This window comes from Arvicanthis niloticus, chromosome 1 (assembly GCF_011762505.2).
Source record: "Arvicanthis niloticus isolate mArvNil1 chromosome 1, mArvNil1.pat.X, whole genome shotgun sequence".
NCBI lineage: Eukaryota > Metazoa > Chordata > Mammalia > Rodentia > Muridae > Arvicanthis > Arvicanthis niloticus.
Genome location: NC_047658.1, coordinates 55,671,247 through 55,686,458, shown reverse-complemented (window position 1 = coordinate 55,686,458; position 15,212 = coordinate 55,671,247). Strand labels below are relative to the sequence as shown.

The 15,212-nt window shown below is 43.5% G+C and overlaps 1 long non-coding RNA gene across 2 annotated transcripts; it reads left to right on the top strand.

Annotated features, from left to right (window-relative positions):
• Nucleotides 1-6,147: 6,147 nt before the first annotated feature.
• Nucleotides 6,148-13,500, top strand: LOC143442861 (uncharacterized). Of its 2 annotated transcripts, none has more exons than XR_013111416.1 (4): nucleotides 6,148-6,487; nucleotides 7,723-7,818; nucleotides 8,447-8,579; nucleotides 12,914-13,500. It is a non-coding gene; the product is annotated as an uncharacterized LOC143442861 (long non-coding RNA). The 2 variants fall into 2 exon arrangements; XR_013111415.1 differs by lacking the exon at nucleotides 12,914-13,500 and adding an exon at nucleotides 10,925-11,688 and having other exon boundaries at nucleotides 6,155-6,487.
• Nucleotides 13,501-15,212: the final 1,712 nt, after the last annotated feature.

Sequence of the window (15,212 nt, the reverse complement as noted above, 5' to 3'; positions counted from 1 at the left end):
TTTTTTTTTTTTTAACTGTTGTTGGTTTTCTTTTCCTTCTCTTTACAGAGGAGAACATGAATATAGTCCCCACCCCCACTACCAGAAATTTATGCAGTTGAACTCTCTGTATGTGAGAAAATCACAGGGTTAGCACATCAGTCTGCAGGAGACAGGCCTTACCCTGAGAAAGCTGTCCTCTTGGCCCTGCCATCTCCCTGGCAGGTGAGCAATACTGATTGGTTTGGAAGGCAGGGCCTTGCTCCATAGCCCACACTGGCTTTGAATTTTTGATCTCCCTGCCTCAGTCTTCTCACAGCTGAATTTAGGATGTCAATTACAAAAGTATATTAAATACACTTACTTGACAGGAAAACATCTTTATTTTTGAAATACGTTGACATGAAATAAACCTTTTTTTTTAATTCTAAAACTAAGAAAACTTTAAAACATACAGAATACACATATACATCAAAAACAAGAACAATCAAACGAAACCAAGCCTCCCATAATCCCATTGGCATTTTTGTTTTGTTTCTTTAATACTAGGCACTGGACCTAGGCCTGGACTCCTGCATGCTTGGCAAGCCCCCTACCACTGAGCCACATCCATTCCCGCCTCTCTGCTCATTCTTTTGAGACAAGGTATTGCTCTGTAACCCAGGCAGGCTTTGAACTTGAGCTCTTCCTGCCTCTGCCACCCAAGAAACTGGTCTTGCAGGCCTGAGTAGGAAGCCTGGCCATGTGTTACACTTTGGTATAACTGTATTTTTCTGTCTGGATTTAAAGTATACTCACTCACCGTACAGCATATCTTCCTGTGGTTTTATAGCTCGATTCCAGCTTTAGTGGTCCTCATTAGTCCATTTTTGAATGACTTATTTCTTGCTCTGTTTGCTATTTGAAGCCTTCCATTCATTCGAAGTACATTGCCATAGGCACCAAGTGTAGAAAATCTCTGTGAATTGCTTCTTTTGACCAGATTTCACCCTGAATAACTGAATTATAGATCTGGTATATTTTTAAGCATCTTGATATATATTATTTCTGTTCAGAAACTAATTTCAAGCCAGGCAGTGGTAGCACACACCTTTAATCCCAGCACTTGGGAGGCAGAGGCAGGCAGACTTCTGAGTTCGAGGCTAGCCTGGTCTACAGAGTGAGTTCCAGGACAGCCAGGGCTACACAGAGAAACCCTGTCTCAAAAAACCACAAACAAAACAGAAACTAATTCCAATTAACACATTTTGACAGGAAAACATGAGTGTGATCACATTCCCTTTACCATGCCCAGCACAGTACTCTTCATCTTATTGGCAGTGTTTGAGTTGATCATGGATAAAATACATTTATTAAAATAATTTTATTACATTTATGTTGTGTGCAAGAAGGGGAAGTATGCCACTGTGCACCTGCGTTGAGTGGGCCATAGATTACTTGCAGAACTGAATCCTCTCCTTCTACCACGTGGGTCCTGGAGACTGAACACTGGTTATCTGGCTTGGCAGAAAGCCCCTTTGTATAATGAACCATCTCACCAGCCCCTAGATGCATTTTTAAATTATGTTTTTGAAACAAAGCCCATTACTCTAAATTTTTTCAGTATGTATTGGGTCATTTCTATACTTTTGTTTATTTGCTTGCTTTTGTTTTTTGTTTGTTTGTTTGTTTGTTTGTTTGTTTTTTGGTTTTGTTGTTGTTGTTTTGGGTTTTTTTTTTTTTTTTTTGAGACAAGGTTTCTCTGTGCAGCTCTGGTTGTCTTGGGACTTCCTCTGTAGATGGACATGACTTCACTTTAGAGCCCAAGTGGGACTAAAATTCACTCAAACTTGGGGCAACCTCCGAATCCTCTGGCTTGGTCTCTTGAGTACCAAGATTTTTTTTTTTTTTTTGTACTTTTTAAAATAAAATGCCTTCAATCAGCCTATTTTCTTCCTACTGAGTAAAGAAGTGTGTGTGTGTGTGTGTGTGTGTGTGTGTGTGTGTGTGTGTGTAGTGTTGTTGCTGTTGTTTGTGGAGGTGCCAAGGATTAGTATAGATTATTTTCTTCTATCTCCTTTACCTTTGTTTGGAGACAAAGTCTCTTGCTGAACCTGGAGCTCACTGTTTCATCTAGGCTGACTAAGCAGCAAGCCTCCCTACCCCACATCTGTCTGTCTCTGCCCACCCCCTGCTGAGGTTACAGAACATACTACCACATCTGGCTCCTTTGATGGGTGCCGAGATCGAACCTCAGATCCTCATGCTTGCACAGCAAGCTATCTACTCACTGAGCAGTCTGCCTAGCCTTTTCACTCTGACATTTTAATAAGTTCATGATAAACAATGTGTCCAGTTTGTGAAAATACTGGACTTAAAAAACATGCTTTTTATTATAAAAAATACCTTCAAACATTTACAGAAATAGCATAGTATATATAAAATCCCCCGTGCCCATCAACTCGTTACCCAGATTCGACAGTTATCAGCTCACAGATGAGCAAGTCTCGTGTCACACCGATCATCTTCCTCTTACGACCCCTTTCTGGCAGTTAATCTTCAACATCTTATCATTTCATCTGAAAATATTTCAGTATCAGACAATTGAAAAGGTATGCCATCAAGACATCCACTTCTTCTTTTGTGGTTTCCGCTCTTAGTATTATGCTTCAAAGAATATCAAGGGCTGGAGACATGGTGTTGCTCGCAGTTTAGAGATGATATTGTAGAGAAGTTTGGTTCCCAGCACCCACATTAGCTGCTGCTCGTGTCAGGTGGCTCACAGTCGCTTGTAACTCCAACGCCAGGAGATCTAAACTTCTGGCTTGTAAAGGTCTTTGACTCCTGTGCATATACAGCCCCATGACTTGTAGTTTTTGTTTTTGTTTTTAATGGCATGTTGTTGGGTGTGGCAGCACATACCTTTAATCCTAGCACTCACTCAAAAGGCAGGGGCAAATGGATCTCTGTGAGTTCAAGGCCAGTCTGATCTACATAGTGAGTTCCAGGACAGCTAGGACTATGTAGAGAGACCCAATCTCAACAAACAAACAAACAAACAAACAAAGTTTATTACAAAAGAAGTCCAACCAAAACAACAAATAATCCAGATTACAATTAATACTTGCCTAGAATCCTTCTGTCTCTGTTTTTTTCTGGGTGAAAGATGGAGAGGAGAGGCTGTCCTCTGATTCTACAAGTTGCCTGAGGGAACCAGGAAATGAAAACCTACTGAATTCCAGACAAGGGCTGGTGCCTGGAAATCAAGTAGGGCATTCAAACAATGTGGGGGATGGGCAGGTAGGGGTTACAGACCTGCAGTAGAGGAGACTCTGGTAGTGTATGTGACTTAGTACATATCCTAGTCCAGAGGATTGGGCAACCAGAAAACAATCTTCACAATTCCCAGAAGGGTTGAACAGGTTCCCAGGGCAAGGAGGTCCCTTATTTCTTGTTCTTTGGGTGGAAGATGGAGGGGAGACAGAACCTCAGGAAAAAGAGGTCCCTCATTCCCTCTCCTTCAGATGGAAAGTAGAGGGGAGAGATCATCCTCTGGTTCCATGAATTCACTGGTGCTAAGGAGTCTGTTATTTTTTTTCCTAGAACTGGCTGCAATGCATTCTGGGAGGGCTCTGGCTGTAATATGGAGCTGGCCCAAGGGGCCTCCCTACTTAGGAGGGCGACGACCTACTGGGAGATCACAGACACCTGTGTATAGTTTGCTTAATCGACATTTCTTCAGGGCCAAGGTCCCACCTGCATACATCTCCATAAGCATAACTATGAAAAATAAAGTATCAATTATTTTTATCTACATTTTTTTCAGTTGACTTTCGTTTCATAAATAAAAATGTTTTAATCAGGGCTGATGATGCAGTCGATGCTCAAGAATAAGAACCTGACTTTGGACCCCCAGGACTTATAAAAGCTGACCTTACCAACCAATGTAGCCAATCAGTAAACTACAGACTCAGCAAGAGACCCTGCTGCAAAAGATTAAGGTGGAGACCGATAAAGAAAGACACTTGGACACACACATACCAGAGCACATGAACACACACACACACACACACACACACTGCTTTAAACTTTGATCCATCAGTACTAAACAATTTTAAATATATAATTAGCTGAGTAAGTTACTGTGCTCTCACAGTTTTAAAAACACCAACTTCTTCCTCTGAGAAATGCTTTTTCCACTACTGGGGTGGTATATTTTTTTCTCTCTAGCATTACTGTTCTCTCTCTCTCTCTCTCTCTCTCTCTCTCTCTCTCTCTCTCTCTCTCTCCCTTTCTCTCTTTTAAGACAGGGTTTATCTGTTTAGTCCTGGCTGTCCTAGAATTCACTCTGTAGACCAGGCTGGCCTTGAACTCAGAGATCCATCCACCTGCCCCTGCCCCCCAGTGCTGGGATAAGAGGCAAGTGCCACCACTATCAGGCATATGTACTCATTTAATATTTATTAGCGTAAATTCCCTGGAACAACCCTACTCATCAGTCATTCATTCGGTTATTTTAATGTCCTACTATTTAGAGTTCTGTGTGTGAGGAAGACCTTAAAATTGACTATTCATTCTATTGTGAAGTTACATTTGCAAGCTCAGCAGACAGAGGTCCTCCCTATTTTCTGCTCTAAGTTACGACTAATACAAATTTACTCAATACTTAGTCAAACACAATCCAACCATGACACTATATCTTTACAAATTAAAAAAAACAAGGTGACTACAAATCACCAGAAATTTAATTCCAATCAATTGACAGGTTTTGAGTTCCCATGAAGTGATTAGGGCATAATACTTGGCCCTTCTGATATCACAGGGAAAACAAGGGGAACAGAGGCCCCATTTTCACATAGATAAGCAACTCCAAATCCTGTGATCTATTTTAGAGACGTGGGGCCCCTTGTGAAGACTCCTCAGAAAAGGCAGTAGGAGGGACTCCTTGTCTGTGGAATGACCTCACTTGTGGGAAGATTTGGGCCCCTGTGCTTTGTTTTTGTTGATTCTTATCTCCAAGGTGCTTTCTCTCAGCATTTTGCAGCTCAGAGAGCTTCCCTCCACCACCCTATCCCCTTCCTCCCTGTCCTGGGTTCTAGTGACCTCATTTACAACACGCTGAATAAAAGGTCTCGGAATAAAAAACAAAACAAACAAACAAAAAAAAAAAACAAGGTCAGAAAAAAGGTGGAGGGGAAAGGGGCTTTGCCTCCAAAACCTTTCCAATAAATGAAAGACCCTCCCTTAAATTATTGCCAACACAGATCCCTGGCAGGCATCTCAAAGTATTCTGTGCCCTATCTGAGAAATGTTGAGCTTTTCATTTCTTCCCATTAGATGTAGTAACAGATACATCATAAAAAGTCTACTTCATCATTAACTATACTTAACATTTTTTCTATTCAGAAAAAAGTAGACTTTAGTCCTAACTATTCCACAACTGATCAATACAATGCTCAATTTGTCCATATTGAAAAAACACTAAAGAGCAGTGTAAAAATCTGTTGTTTCTGGTTTCAGATTCATATTTGAGTTAATGCTGCAGCAAGTCACAGGTAACAAAGCAAACACAAAGTCAAGGATGAAATTCCAAGCTTTCTAGTTTTGTTGTGTAAGAACTGTCAAAGTTGGAAGTTAATTAAATAATACCATAAGAATGTAAACATTGGGGTCGGTAAGATGGCTCAGCAAGGGAAGGGCACTTGCCACCAAGCTTGATAACTTGAGTTTCATTCTGGAAGGGAGCCAACTCCTGATGTCCTGAGTGAACACACACTTGGCAGTTCACACACACACACACACACACACACACACACACACACACACAGAGAGAGAGAGAGAGAGAGAGAGAGAGCGAGAGAGAGAGAGACAGAGAGAGAGGAAATAGCAGGGGCAGGAGAGCTAAACTTTATCTCTTTCAACCACTGTGTGACAAATTAAGATAGTACAGAGGTTCCTCCATCTTGTATTCTTATTGAGACCATTTTAGGTTTAAGTAGACTTTGCTCTCCTTGATGGAGAATCTCATGGAAAATTACCCAACTCTCTTCTAGGAACCCAAAGTCAACATACCCTAGTTATCTTAGCTTCTTTTAACCTGTCTGCCTGTGCAAATCCTTCCCCTGCAGCTGCAGAGCAAATTACTAGGATGTAGTTTTTGCCCTTAGAAGCCTTTTAGTCTAAATGTCTGGTGCTACACTGGATTCCTGAATACCTAAGTATAGTCCTAGCCAGTTGGAATAAACACTTTCAATTGCTATAGACTGTAGTAAGTGATCATCTCTGGCGGATTCCTTGTACCATTTTGGAAGGTCCAGTGAGATCCCCAGAGACTGGACTCTGACACAGGACTTGGGACTGCCAGGGGTGGGGAAGAGTACACAAGCTGGAGAGGACTCTAGTGGGTAAGCACTCTGAGAGGTTCCAGGGAACTGGGAAAATGTTCTGCAACTGTCGCTGCTGGGTGCTCCAGAGGTGATACATCCCCCAAAAGACAAAGCAAAAGTCGTCTGCTCTGAACATCTTAGAGGTAAGTCTGGTCTGTAAGAGGAGACTTCTGGTTAGGTCTTTCTGACACAGCTATAGATTCTGCGTCCAGGATCAGTGTGAGATGTTGCTGGACTCCTCTTGTCTGTTCAGATGTATAAATGTGTGGTGGCCACCCTGGTTTACATGGTCTCTCTGTATGACTATTCTCTCTCTCTCTCTCTCTCTCTCTCTCTCTCTCTCTCTCTCTCTCTCTCCCACCCCCTCTCTCTCTCTCTTTCTCTCTCTCTCTCTCTGTGTCTATGTGTGTGTTTGTGTGTGTGTGTGTGTGTGTGTGTATGTTTGTGTGTCTGGCAATTCTGTTGTTTGGAGAAACAGATCTAAGCTGTAAGAGGAGTGGGCGGGCCATCCTAGACCACAGCCACCAATGCTTCTGAGGCTGCATATGATTTCCTGATTTCCCACAGGCTCACAGGCCAAACAGGGTTGCCCACCCTTGCTGTGGCACCCCTCCTTCCAGTGGCAACTGGGGATGCACCTCGGTTACTGGATATTCCTGTTGCTATGGCAATGCTGGTGGCTCCCTAGCCACACACCCCTTCCCCCTTGGCTTAAGTTCTTGTTGGGGACTTGAATCAACTTTTAGCCTGCCCTTGTCATTCACAAAAAAATCAAAATCTCTGTCTGTTCTCTCATCTCTACAGAAGGACATCGAACTGTTCCCTTCCGACTTTAGTCACTTGACTCCCTGTTCATGGTCCTGGGGTCCTAGTGCTGTTCTCTGTGTGGAAGTGGGGAGGCCTCAGAGTACATGCCGGAAGGAGAAAGAGGTCTCCCAGCAGCATGAACTCTGCCCCCTTGCCCCTCTTTCTCTAAACATCTGGGTTGGACCAGAGAAGAGGGAAGTGATTCCCCTAGAAGTATTGTGAAGGCAGGGGGTGGAAGCTCAACTTTTAAAAACAATTCTTTCATACATTACATCTCAAGCGCAGTCTCTCCTCCCTCCATGCCTCCCAGTTCCCCCACCCACCTCCCCTATCCCCTAGATCCACTCCTCTGTTTCCCTTCAGAAAACAGTGGGGCTCCCAGGGATAACGCATCAAGATACAATAAGACTGGCCACAAACCTTTCTATCAAGGCTGAATGAAGCAACTCAGTAGGACAAATGAGTCAGAGACACGCCCCTCCCCCACGCACACTTTCCCACTGTTAGGAGTCCCACAAGAACACCAAGCTGCACAACTACAACAGAAATTAAACTTCTTTCCTGTTCATAGTTTGTCTCCTTCTCTACAAGTGATTTGGATAATCAAAAGACCCAACCCCCTCCATTTCTGGATATGCTGCAGGCCTATGAGAAACTGTTTTTTAAGGTAAGAGGGCATTAGATGCCCCCCCCCCCAGCCTCATTATTACTGGGGAGATTAAAAGTGGTAGGTCAGGGTACTCAAGGATCTGATGAATCATCTGCTCAGTCTCTGGAAAAGCTCTGTGAGACATATCAGATATTCATTGCCATACACCCACAAGTCCCCCAAAACCCAGAAGGCTGCCAGTGTTGGTTCAAGACATAAGGATAAAAGCTCCAGAAATTGCAGAGATTTGAAGGGATGACTGTGTCTCAACTTTTGGAAATTTGTTCAGCAAGTTTACAACAGCCAAGATTCAGCCAAAGACAGAAAGGGAAAGAAATTTCTGTGAATTTGCTGCCCTTGGGGAAAACAAATAAGAGAAGAAATGGGGGAAACAAACCAGGAGAAGGGGGTTCAGAGACTCACCAGCATTATTTGATAGAGCCCTGAGTGTAGATCTAATGGAATTTAGACAAAAAGACGAACAAAGCACCCAGTTCCAGTGTGTAGATGGCTTCCTCATAGCTCCAACCACTGAGGAAGAATATGGACAGGCAATAAATGCCTTTTTTTGAGGTCCTCCAAGCCCTGGGATACTGAGTCTCGTCCAAGAAGGCTCATTTGTGTACCCCCTTGTTTATATATCTAGGCTCCAACCTAGAGGAAGTAAAGTGGATGCATGGACACATGGATACATACAACCACGTTTCAGTTATCTTGTAAACCCCTCCCCCAATGAAAAACAAGTACAGGAAATCCTGAAGGTGGTTGGATGCTACCAGGTATGGATGGTGGGTTTTATTGATATAGCCAAACCTTTCTTTCTATGCCAGTCCTTGAGATATAGACTTTGGAGTGGACTGAGACTGAGCAGAGGGCCATCAGAAGGCCTTTGAAAAGAGTCCTGGTGTTTACCTTAGCTTTGGCCCTCTCAGACATCACTAAGCCATTCCACTTGTATGTAGATGCAGCCAGAGGTATTGCCTAGAGGTTCTTTACACAAACCCTGGGACCCTGGAAAAGACTGGTGGCAATCTGTTCAAGAGCCTTGACCTGGTTGCAGCTGGATGGCCAGCATGTATAAGTGCCACAGCTGCCACTGCCCTGCTGCTACAGGAAACTGACAAATTAACTTTAGGGCATGAAATGTTCCTGACAGGCCTATATTCTGTTGAAGTCCTCTTAAAGGGAGCGCCTGAGAAATGGATGTCTAACTTCCAGGTGACCTGATACTAAGCCCTGCTTCGGGATTGTCTTAGTTAGGGTTTTACTGCTATGAACAGACACCATGACCAAGACAACTCAAGGACAACATTTAATTAGATCTGGCTTACAGGTTCAGAGGTCCAGTCCATTAGCATCAAGGTGGGAACATGGCATCAACCAGGCAGACATGGTGCAGGAGGAGCTGAAAATTCCACATCTTCACCTGGAGGCTGCTAGCAGAATACTGGTTTCCAGGCAGTTAGGATGAGGGTCTTAAAGTCCACACCCATAGTAACACACCTACTCCAACAAGGCCACACCCACTACAAAAGGGACATACCTTCTAATAGTGCCACTCCCTGGGCAGAGCTTATACAAACCATCAAACTTACATTAGGTTCCACAAGACATCGGCCTCTCAGCCCTGTCAGATGATGACTCTGAGGGTCCCTGCATGACTGTCTTGAGCTGACTGAACTGATCCAGTCTATCAGGCCTGATCTGCTAACAGCCCGTCAGTGACACTAGATGAGTCACAGATGGGAGCAGTTTCATCCAAGATGGGATGAGGTATGCAGGGGCAGCAGTAGTGAGCCATGATAAGACTACCTGAGCACAATCTTTAAGCAGGGGAACCTCAGCTCCTGAGCTTTTAACTTTTGAGTTAAGCACAGTGCTGGGGGAAAGACAGGCTATCACCATATACACTGACAGCCAATATGCTTTCACAATGGCCCATGGGCTCTATATAGAGAAAGAGGATTGCTAGCCTCAGCAGGAAAAAAAAAAATCAAAAATAGAAATCTTGGTTCAGCCGGGGTGGTGATGGCACATGCCTTTAATCCCAGCACTTGGGAGGCAGAGGCAGGTGGATTTCTGAGTTCGAGGCCAGCCTGGTCTACAGAGTGAGTTCCAGGATAGCCAGGACTACACAGAGAAACCCTGTCTCAAAAAAACCAAAAAAAAAAGAAAGAAAGAAAGAAAGAAAGAAAGAAAGAAAGAAAGAAAGAAATCTTTGTTCTATTGGAAGCTATTTGGTTACCCAAAAGGGTGGCCATTGTCCATTGCAAAGGACACCAAAAGGGTGATTCCTCAGAAGCCAGAGCAAAGGAGAGGCTGATCTTGCAACCAGAGAAGTGGCCCTAGAATCAATGGGGACTCTCCAAGTCGTGGAAGTCCTGCTGGAGTCTATTTAACTGGACCACCTGGAATATACTGAGGAGGCATGGGGGATGGAAGGTGATGTTTGACAGGGAGAAATAAGAACTGGCCAAACAGGATAAGCAAGGATAGTGAAGGCTGCAAGATGTAGAGTCCAGGGAAGGCAACTGGTTTTGGATCTCCACCATGCCACCCCCACCTAGGGGCCAGAGAACTGCTCAACTCCTCAGACCCAGGTAGTCACGCTCCAAATTTGGGAAGCCTGATTAAGGACATCACTTTAGATGTGCCACCTGGGCTCAGGTAAACCCCAAAGCAGGAAGGAAGATCCCACAAGAGACCTGGGCCTGAGAAAATGGGTCTGTGGAACACTGAGAATTGGACTTCACTAAAATGTGGCCTAATGTTTTTGGCTATAAAGATTTGCTGGTATTTGTAGATACCTTCTCAGGATGGGTGGAGGCCTACACTACCCAAAAAGAGACTGTGCCAATAGTTACTAAGAAAGTTCTTCAGGAAATAATTCCTAGGTTTGGGCTGCCCCTAGCTTTGGGGTACAACAATGGCCTGGCCTTCATGGCTAAATTATCTCAAAATCTGACAAAGGTGTTAAATATTAATTAGAAATTACACTGCATATAGGCCACAGAGCTCAGGTCAGGGTAGAAAGGATGAATAGATCTCTTAAGGAAATTATGACCAACTTGATCCTGAAAACTTGTGAAAAATTGGGTGAACCTCTCCCCTTTGCTCTTCACAGGGCCCAATGCACTCCTTACCTGGAGGGGTTCCTTCTTTTGAAATTGTGTTTGGGAGAGCACCTCTATCTTGGTCAGTGATCTGTCATTGAGAAGAGACACTACAACCAAAGCAACTCTTATAAAAGAAAGCATTTAGTTGGAGCCTGCTCACAGTTTCGGAGGTTTAGTCCATTATCATCATGGTGGAGAACACGGTGGCATGCAAGCAGATACGGTGCTGGAGAATTTGAATCTGGAGTTTTACAACCAGATCCACAGGCAGTAGGGGCAGTAAGCCACTGGGACTGGCATGGATTTCTGAAGCCTCAAAGCCCACCTCTAGTGACACACTTTCTGCAACAAGGCCATATATCTTCCAATCCTTCTAAGTACTCCCTGGTAACTAAGCATTTAAATATATGAGCGGCCATTCTTATTCAAACCATCAGAACCTCCTATTCTCCCCAAACTCTGAGATAGTTCCCCAAACAGAAATGTCAAACTACTCCATTCTCAAGTCACTGCACTTTTCAGAAAGCTCACCAGGCCATTGAAAGGATTCCTACCTACTATCTCCTACCTCTGAACCTACCCATCAATTTCAACCAGGAACTGGTTTGGATAAAGAGGATCCTGCCTGGACCCTGGAACCTACCTAGTCATTCTCCCACCACTCCAACTGGTGTCAAAGTAGCTGGTGTCATCCCTTGGAAAAAAAAAAAAAAAACCAGTGAGGATGATGACAGAGGGATGGTAGCTCAGACTCCAGAGCCCTTAAAGATAAGAGTGACCAGAGTTTACTAACCCGTGATATCGAGCCTGTTTTTATGACATGGAAAGTCATAAAAACCAAGAATGGGAAACTCTACCACTCAGGTGAACCTCTGCCCTCTTATGCCTCCTCCCAGGTGTAGTACAGTATGGGTCTAGGAGAGAGACAATGATCAGGAAATCAGGTTGTGGAGAAGACAGGCTAGAAAAAGGCTTCAGGGATTACAATTGTATGCATGCCAATGGTGAGTTGTTCTGCCAAGGACAATGTGGCTGCATCATGTCCTCAAATTACTTGGCTTGCTTATGGTAACAGTTTGACTAAAATGTGTCACCTCCAACTCACTGGAAAGCCTCACACCCACTACTTGTATACTAGTTTATTTTATCGAACAGCTCCCAATTTTTGTTTTGATCCTAGGAGGGGCAGGAATGGCCAGTGCAACTGCCTTAGGCACCTTAGCCTTGATTGTTGGAAACCAAAACTTTAGGGAACCCAGAATCAGATGCATGCCATTTGGAGAATTCTATTTCCAGGCTAGAGAGCCTGGCTTACTTCCTCTCAGAGGTAGTCTTTGAAGACTACCTGATGGACTGAAGGATGCTGGACATTCTGTTTTTGAAACAGGGAGAACTTTCATAGCCTTAGGAGAAACTTGCTGTTTCTATGATAACCAATCAGTGGTAATTAGGGGAAATCTTGACATGGTCATAGAAAACCTCAAAGAAAGGAGACATAGATCAGACCCTTGACAGCTATTGGGTTGGTTGTAGAAGCTGAGAAAACTCTCTTCAGAGATAGAAGATTAAAAATGAAAGCTTTATTTTCTGAGTGCTCAGGGATCTGAACCACATCCCCGAAGGGAGTTGTACAACCTTTCTAAAGGATGGGGGCACAAAAGGGGTGGTGTGGGGGTTGGGGTGGGGAGCTGCAGTGTTATCCAATTGTGTTTTGGCATTACAGGTTAGGCAGGGGAGTACCCATTGGAGACTGGGCCATATCCAAGCACCTTGCTTCAAGGTCCTTAATTCAACTTTTATGGCCAAGTCCCCTCCCGGACTATGACCCAGAATTTTAGAATGATAAGGGAACAAAGGATCGGGCAAGTTGCATGTAGTCAATTATGGCATAACAGGCAACTGGTTATACATTTTTATAACTTATGCACCTTGGTTTAGATAATATATATATATATATATATATATATATATATATATATATATATATATATTACCAGTTAACAGACAATTAAGAAAACATTTGGAGAAGTGGGATTGGAGTTCGTTCCTAGGCCTGGGAACATGAACGTGTTTGACTCTGCCAGCAAGATGGAGGAGTTATCCTTGAGATGTCTGGACTCTGACAACTGTCTCCTTACAAGTTGTTCCTAAGATGTCTGGACTCAGACAACTGTTTACAGCAGAAGCTGTTCAGATCTGAGGAAGTCCTCAGTTCCTCTTAGAGCCTGGGACTTTGAATTCAGTTTCTCTCTATGATTAAATGGAGTCTAAAAATGAAGTGGTAGTCCTTAGAACAAGTTTCTTTTGTTGTTTTTCACAGTATCAGTCTCAGTCTGTCTGGTCCCCATGGCTGACCATCATACTCTAAATATTAGTGGCACTGTTGATTCATATTCTGATGAGGATCAGAGTGGGATCCTGCATCCTCAACTGCATGGCCAACTACATCAAATAGAGTATCAACTCATTAAGCTACTGGTCATTAGGACCAACTATGTCCACCTAGAAAAAGACAAAACAACTTGACTCATGTCCACAGAACATGTGGAGAATGAAACTGAATAAGAGAGTGCAGAGGTTCCACCATCTTATAGTCTTGCTAAGGCCATTTCAGGTTTAACTTGATTTCCTCGATGGAGAATCCCATTGCAAATTACTCAACTCTATTCTAGTCCCAGCCACTGGAATGAAGACATTCAATTGGCTACAAAAACTGTATTTGAGTGGTCATTTCTGGTGGGTTTCCTCTAACACCACCATCTTTCAGTGTGAAATTCAATCTCTTGGTTGCTGTGTTCTAGAAACAAAACCAGCCACTCAGGTGAAACAACAACGGGATGCTCGGTCTGGCTCTGGGCAGAGCATGTGGCTTAGTGATTCTGCCACTGAGACTAGTATATGAAAAGGTCCTGGGCTTAAACTCCAGTGATACAGTCTAGGGATCTTAATTGGGCTCATTTTCTCTGACAGTTAAAACAATTAAAAGCTAGGAAAACATCCCTACTGAGACAGGTAGCAGTGGGGAAATCTAGAACACAGCAAACAGGAGGTGACAGAATCAATAGCTGAAGAAGGTGTTTGGTGGGGTTGAGGAAGCAAATCCATGCAGCAGACACAGAGAAAGAATCTCTGCATTGGGGGGGGGGGGGGACTTGGAAAGCTGAAAAATCTAGTTTCTTCTAGAGAGGTGTGTTTTTTAAAAGTCTCTGAAGAGTTCTTCTTCTTGGATTTACACAGTTGGTCAGTTTGAAGAAAGATAGGATGGTTGATTAGTCCACAGCTCTTGTGAAACAAATCCTGATCAAGCCTGGAACTTTTTGGGCCAGTCCATCAGCAGAAGGCCTGCTGGCAAGAAAAAGGTCTAGACCACCTTTAAGCTACCAGGCATTTGTCCCAGGTGAGGATGAGGAGGAAGAAGCTAGCTGCCTTAAAAGCTCACCATCTTTATTACCTAGTTTTGGCCATTTACTCTGTCTGTCTAGCAGGAAAATCTGTTCCCTAGTCTCTCACCAGTCATGAAAAGAAAGAAAGGATTTCTGGAAGCTTCTCAGGATGTTTTCTATTACTGGGTAGAGTCATGTCATGTGGACTTGCTTGTATCATGGGAAGCTGGGTGACCATCTTCATTGTAAGGCTTGTTACTGAGGACAAAATCTGGGCTTTGCCTTGAAGAAAGGTGGGGTGGCTGACTGCACAGCTAAGCCACAGAGCACATGGACACTGCCCATCAAGTGTGATGCTAGCAGGGGTGTGGGTTGCTTTCATCTTCCTTAAGGTCACATTACATTAATACTGTCCATACATACTTGGTCTATAGAGGGATTCACCAAATTATTCATTCATTAGCAACTTAACTAACATTTTCAAACACTTTATGCTTGTCATAGGAAGATCAATGATGAACAAAATAGACATATTTCCTAGTCCCTGACTTCACACAGTATCTTGTATCAGTAAGAAGAAAAACACGACAATGTATCTGATTCAATTCTGACAGATGAGATAGGTTTTCTTTTATTTCTTTCTCTTCCTCTTCTTCCTCCTCATCCTCCTCTTCCTCATCCTCTTCTTCCTCCTGCTACTCCTCCTTGTTTTTAAGATTTATTTGATTTATGTAAGTACACTGTCCCTGTCTTCAGACACACCAGAAGAGGGCATAGGATCCCATTACAGATGGTTGTGAGCCACCACGTGGTTGCTGGGAATTGAACTCAAGACCTCTGGAAGACCAGTCAGTGCTCTTAACCACTGAGCCATCTCTCCAGCCCAGGTTTTCTTTTCTTTTCTTTCTTTTTT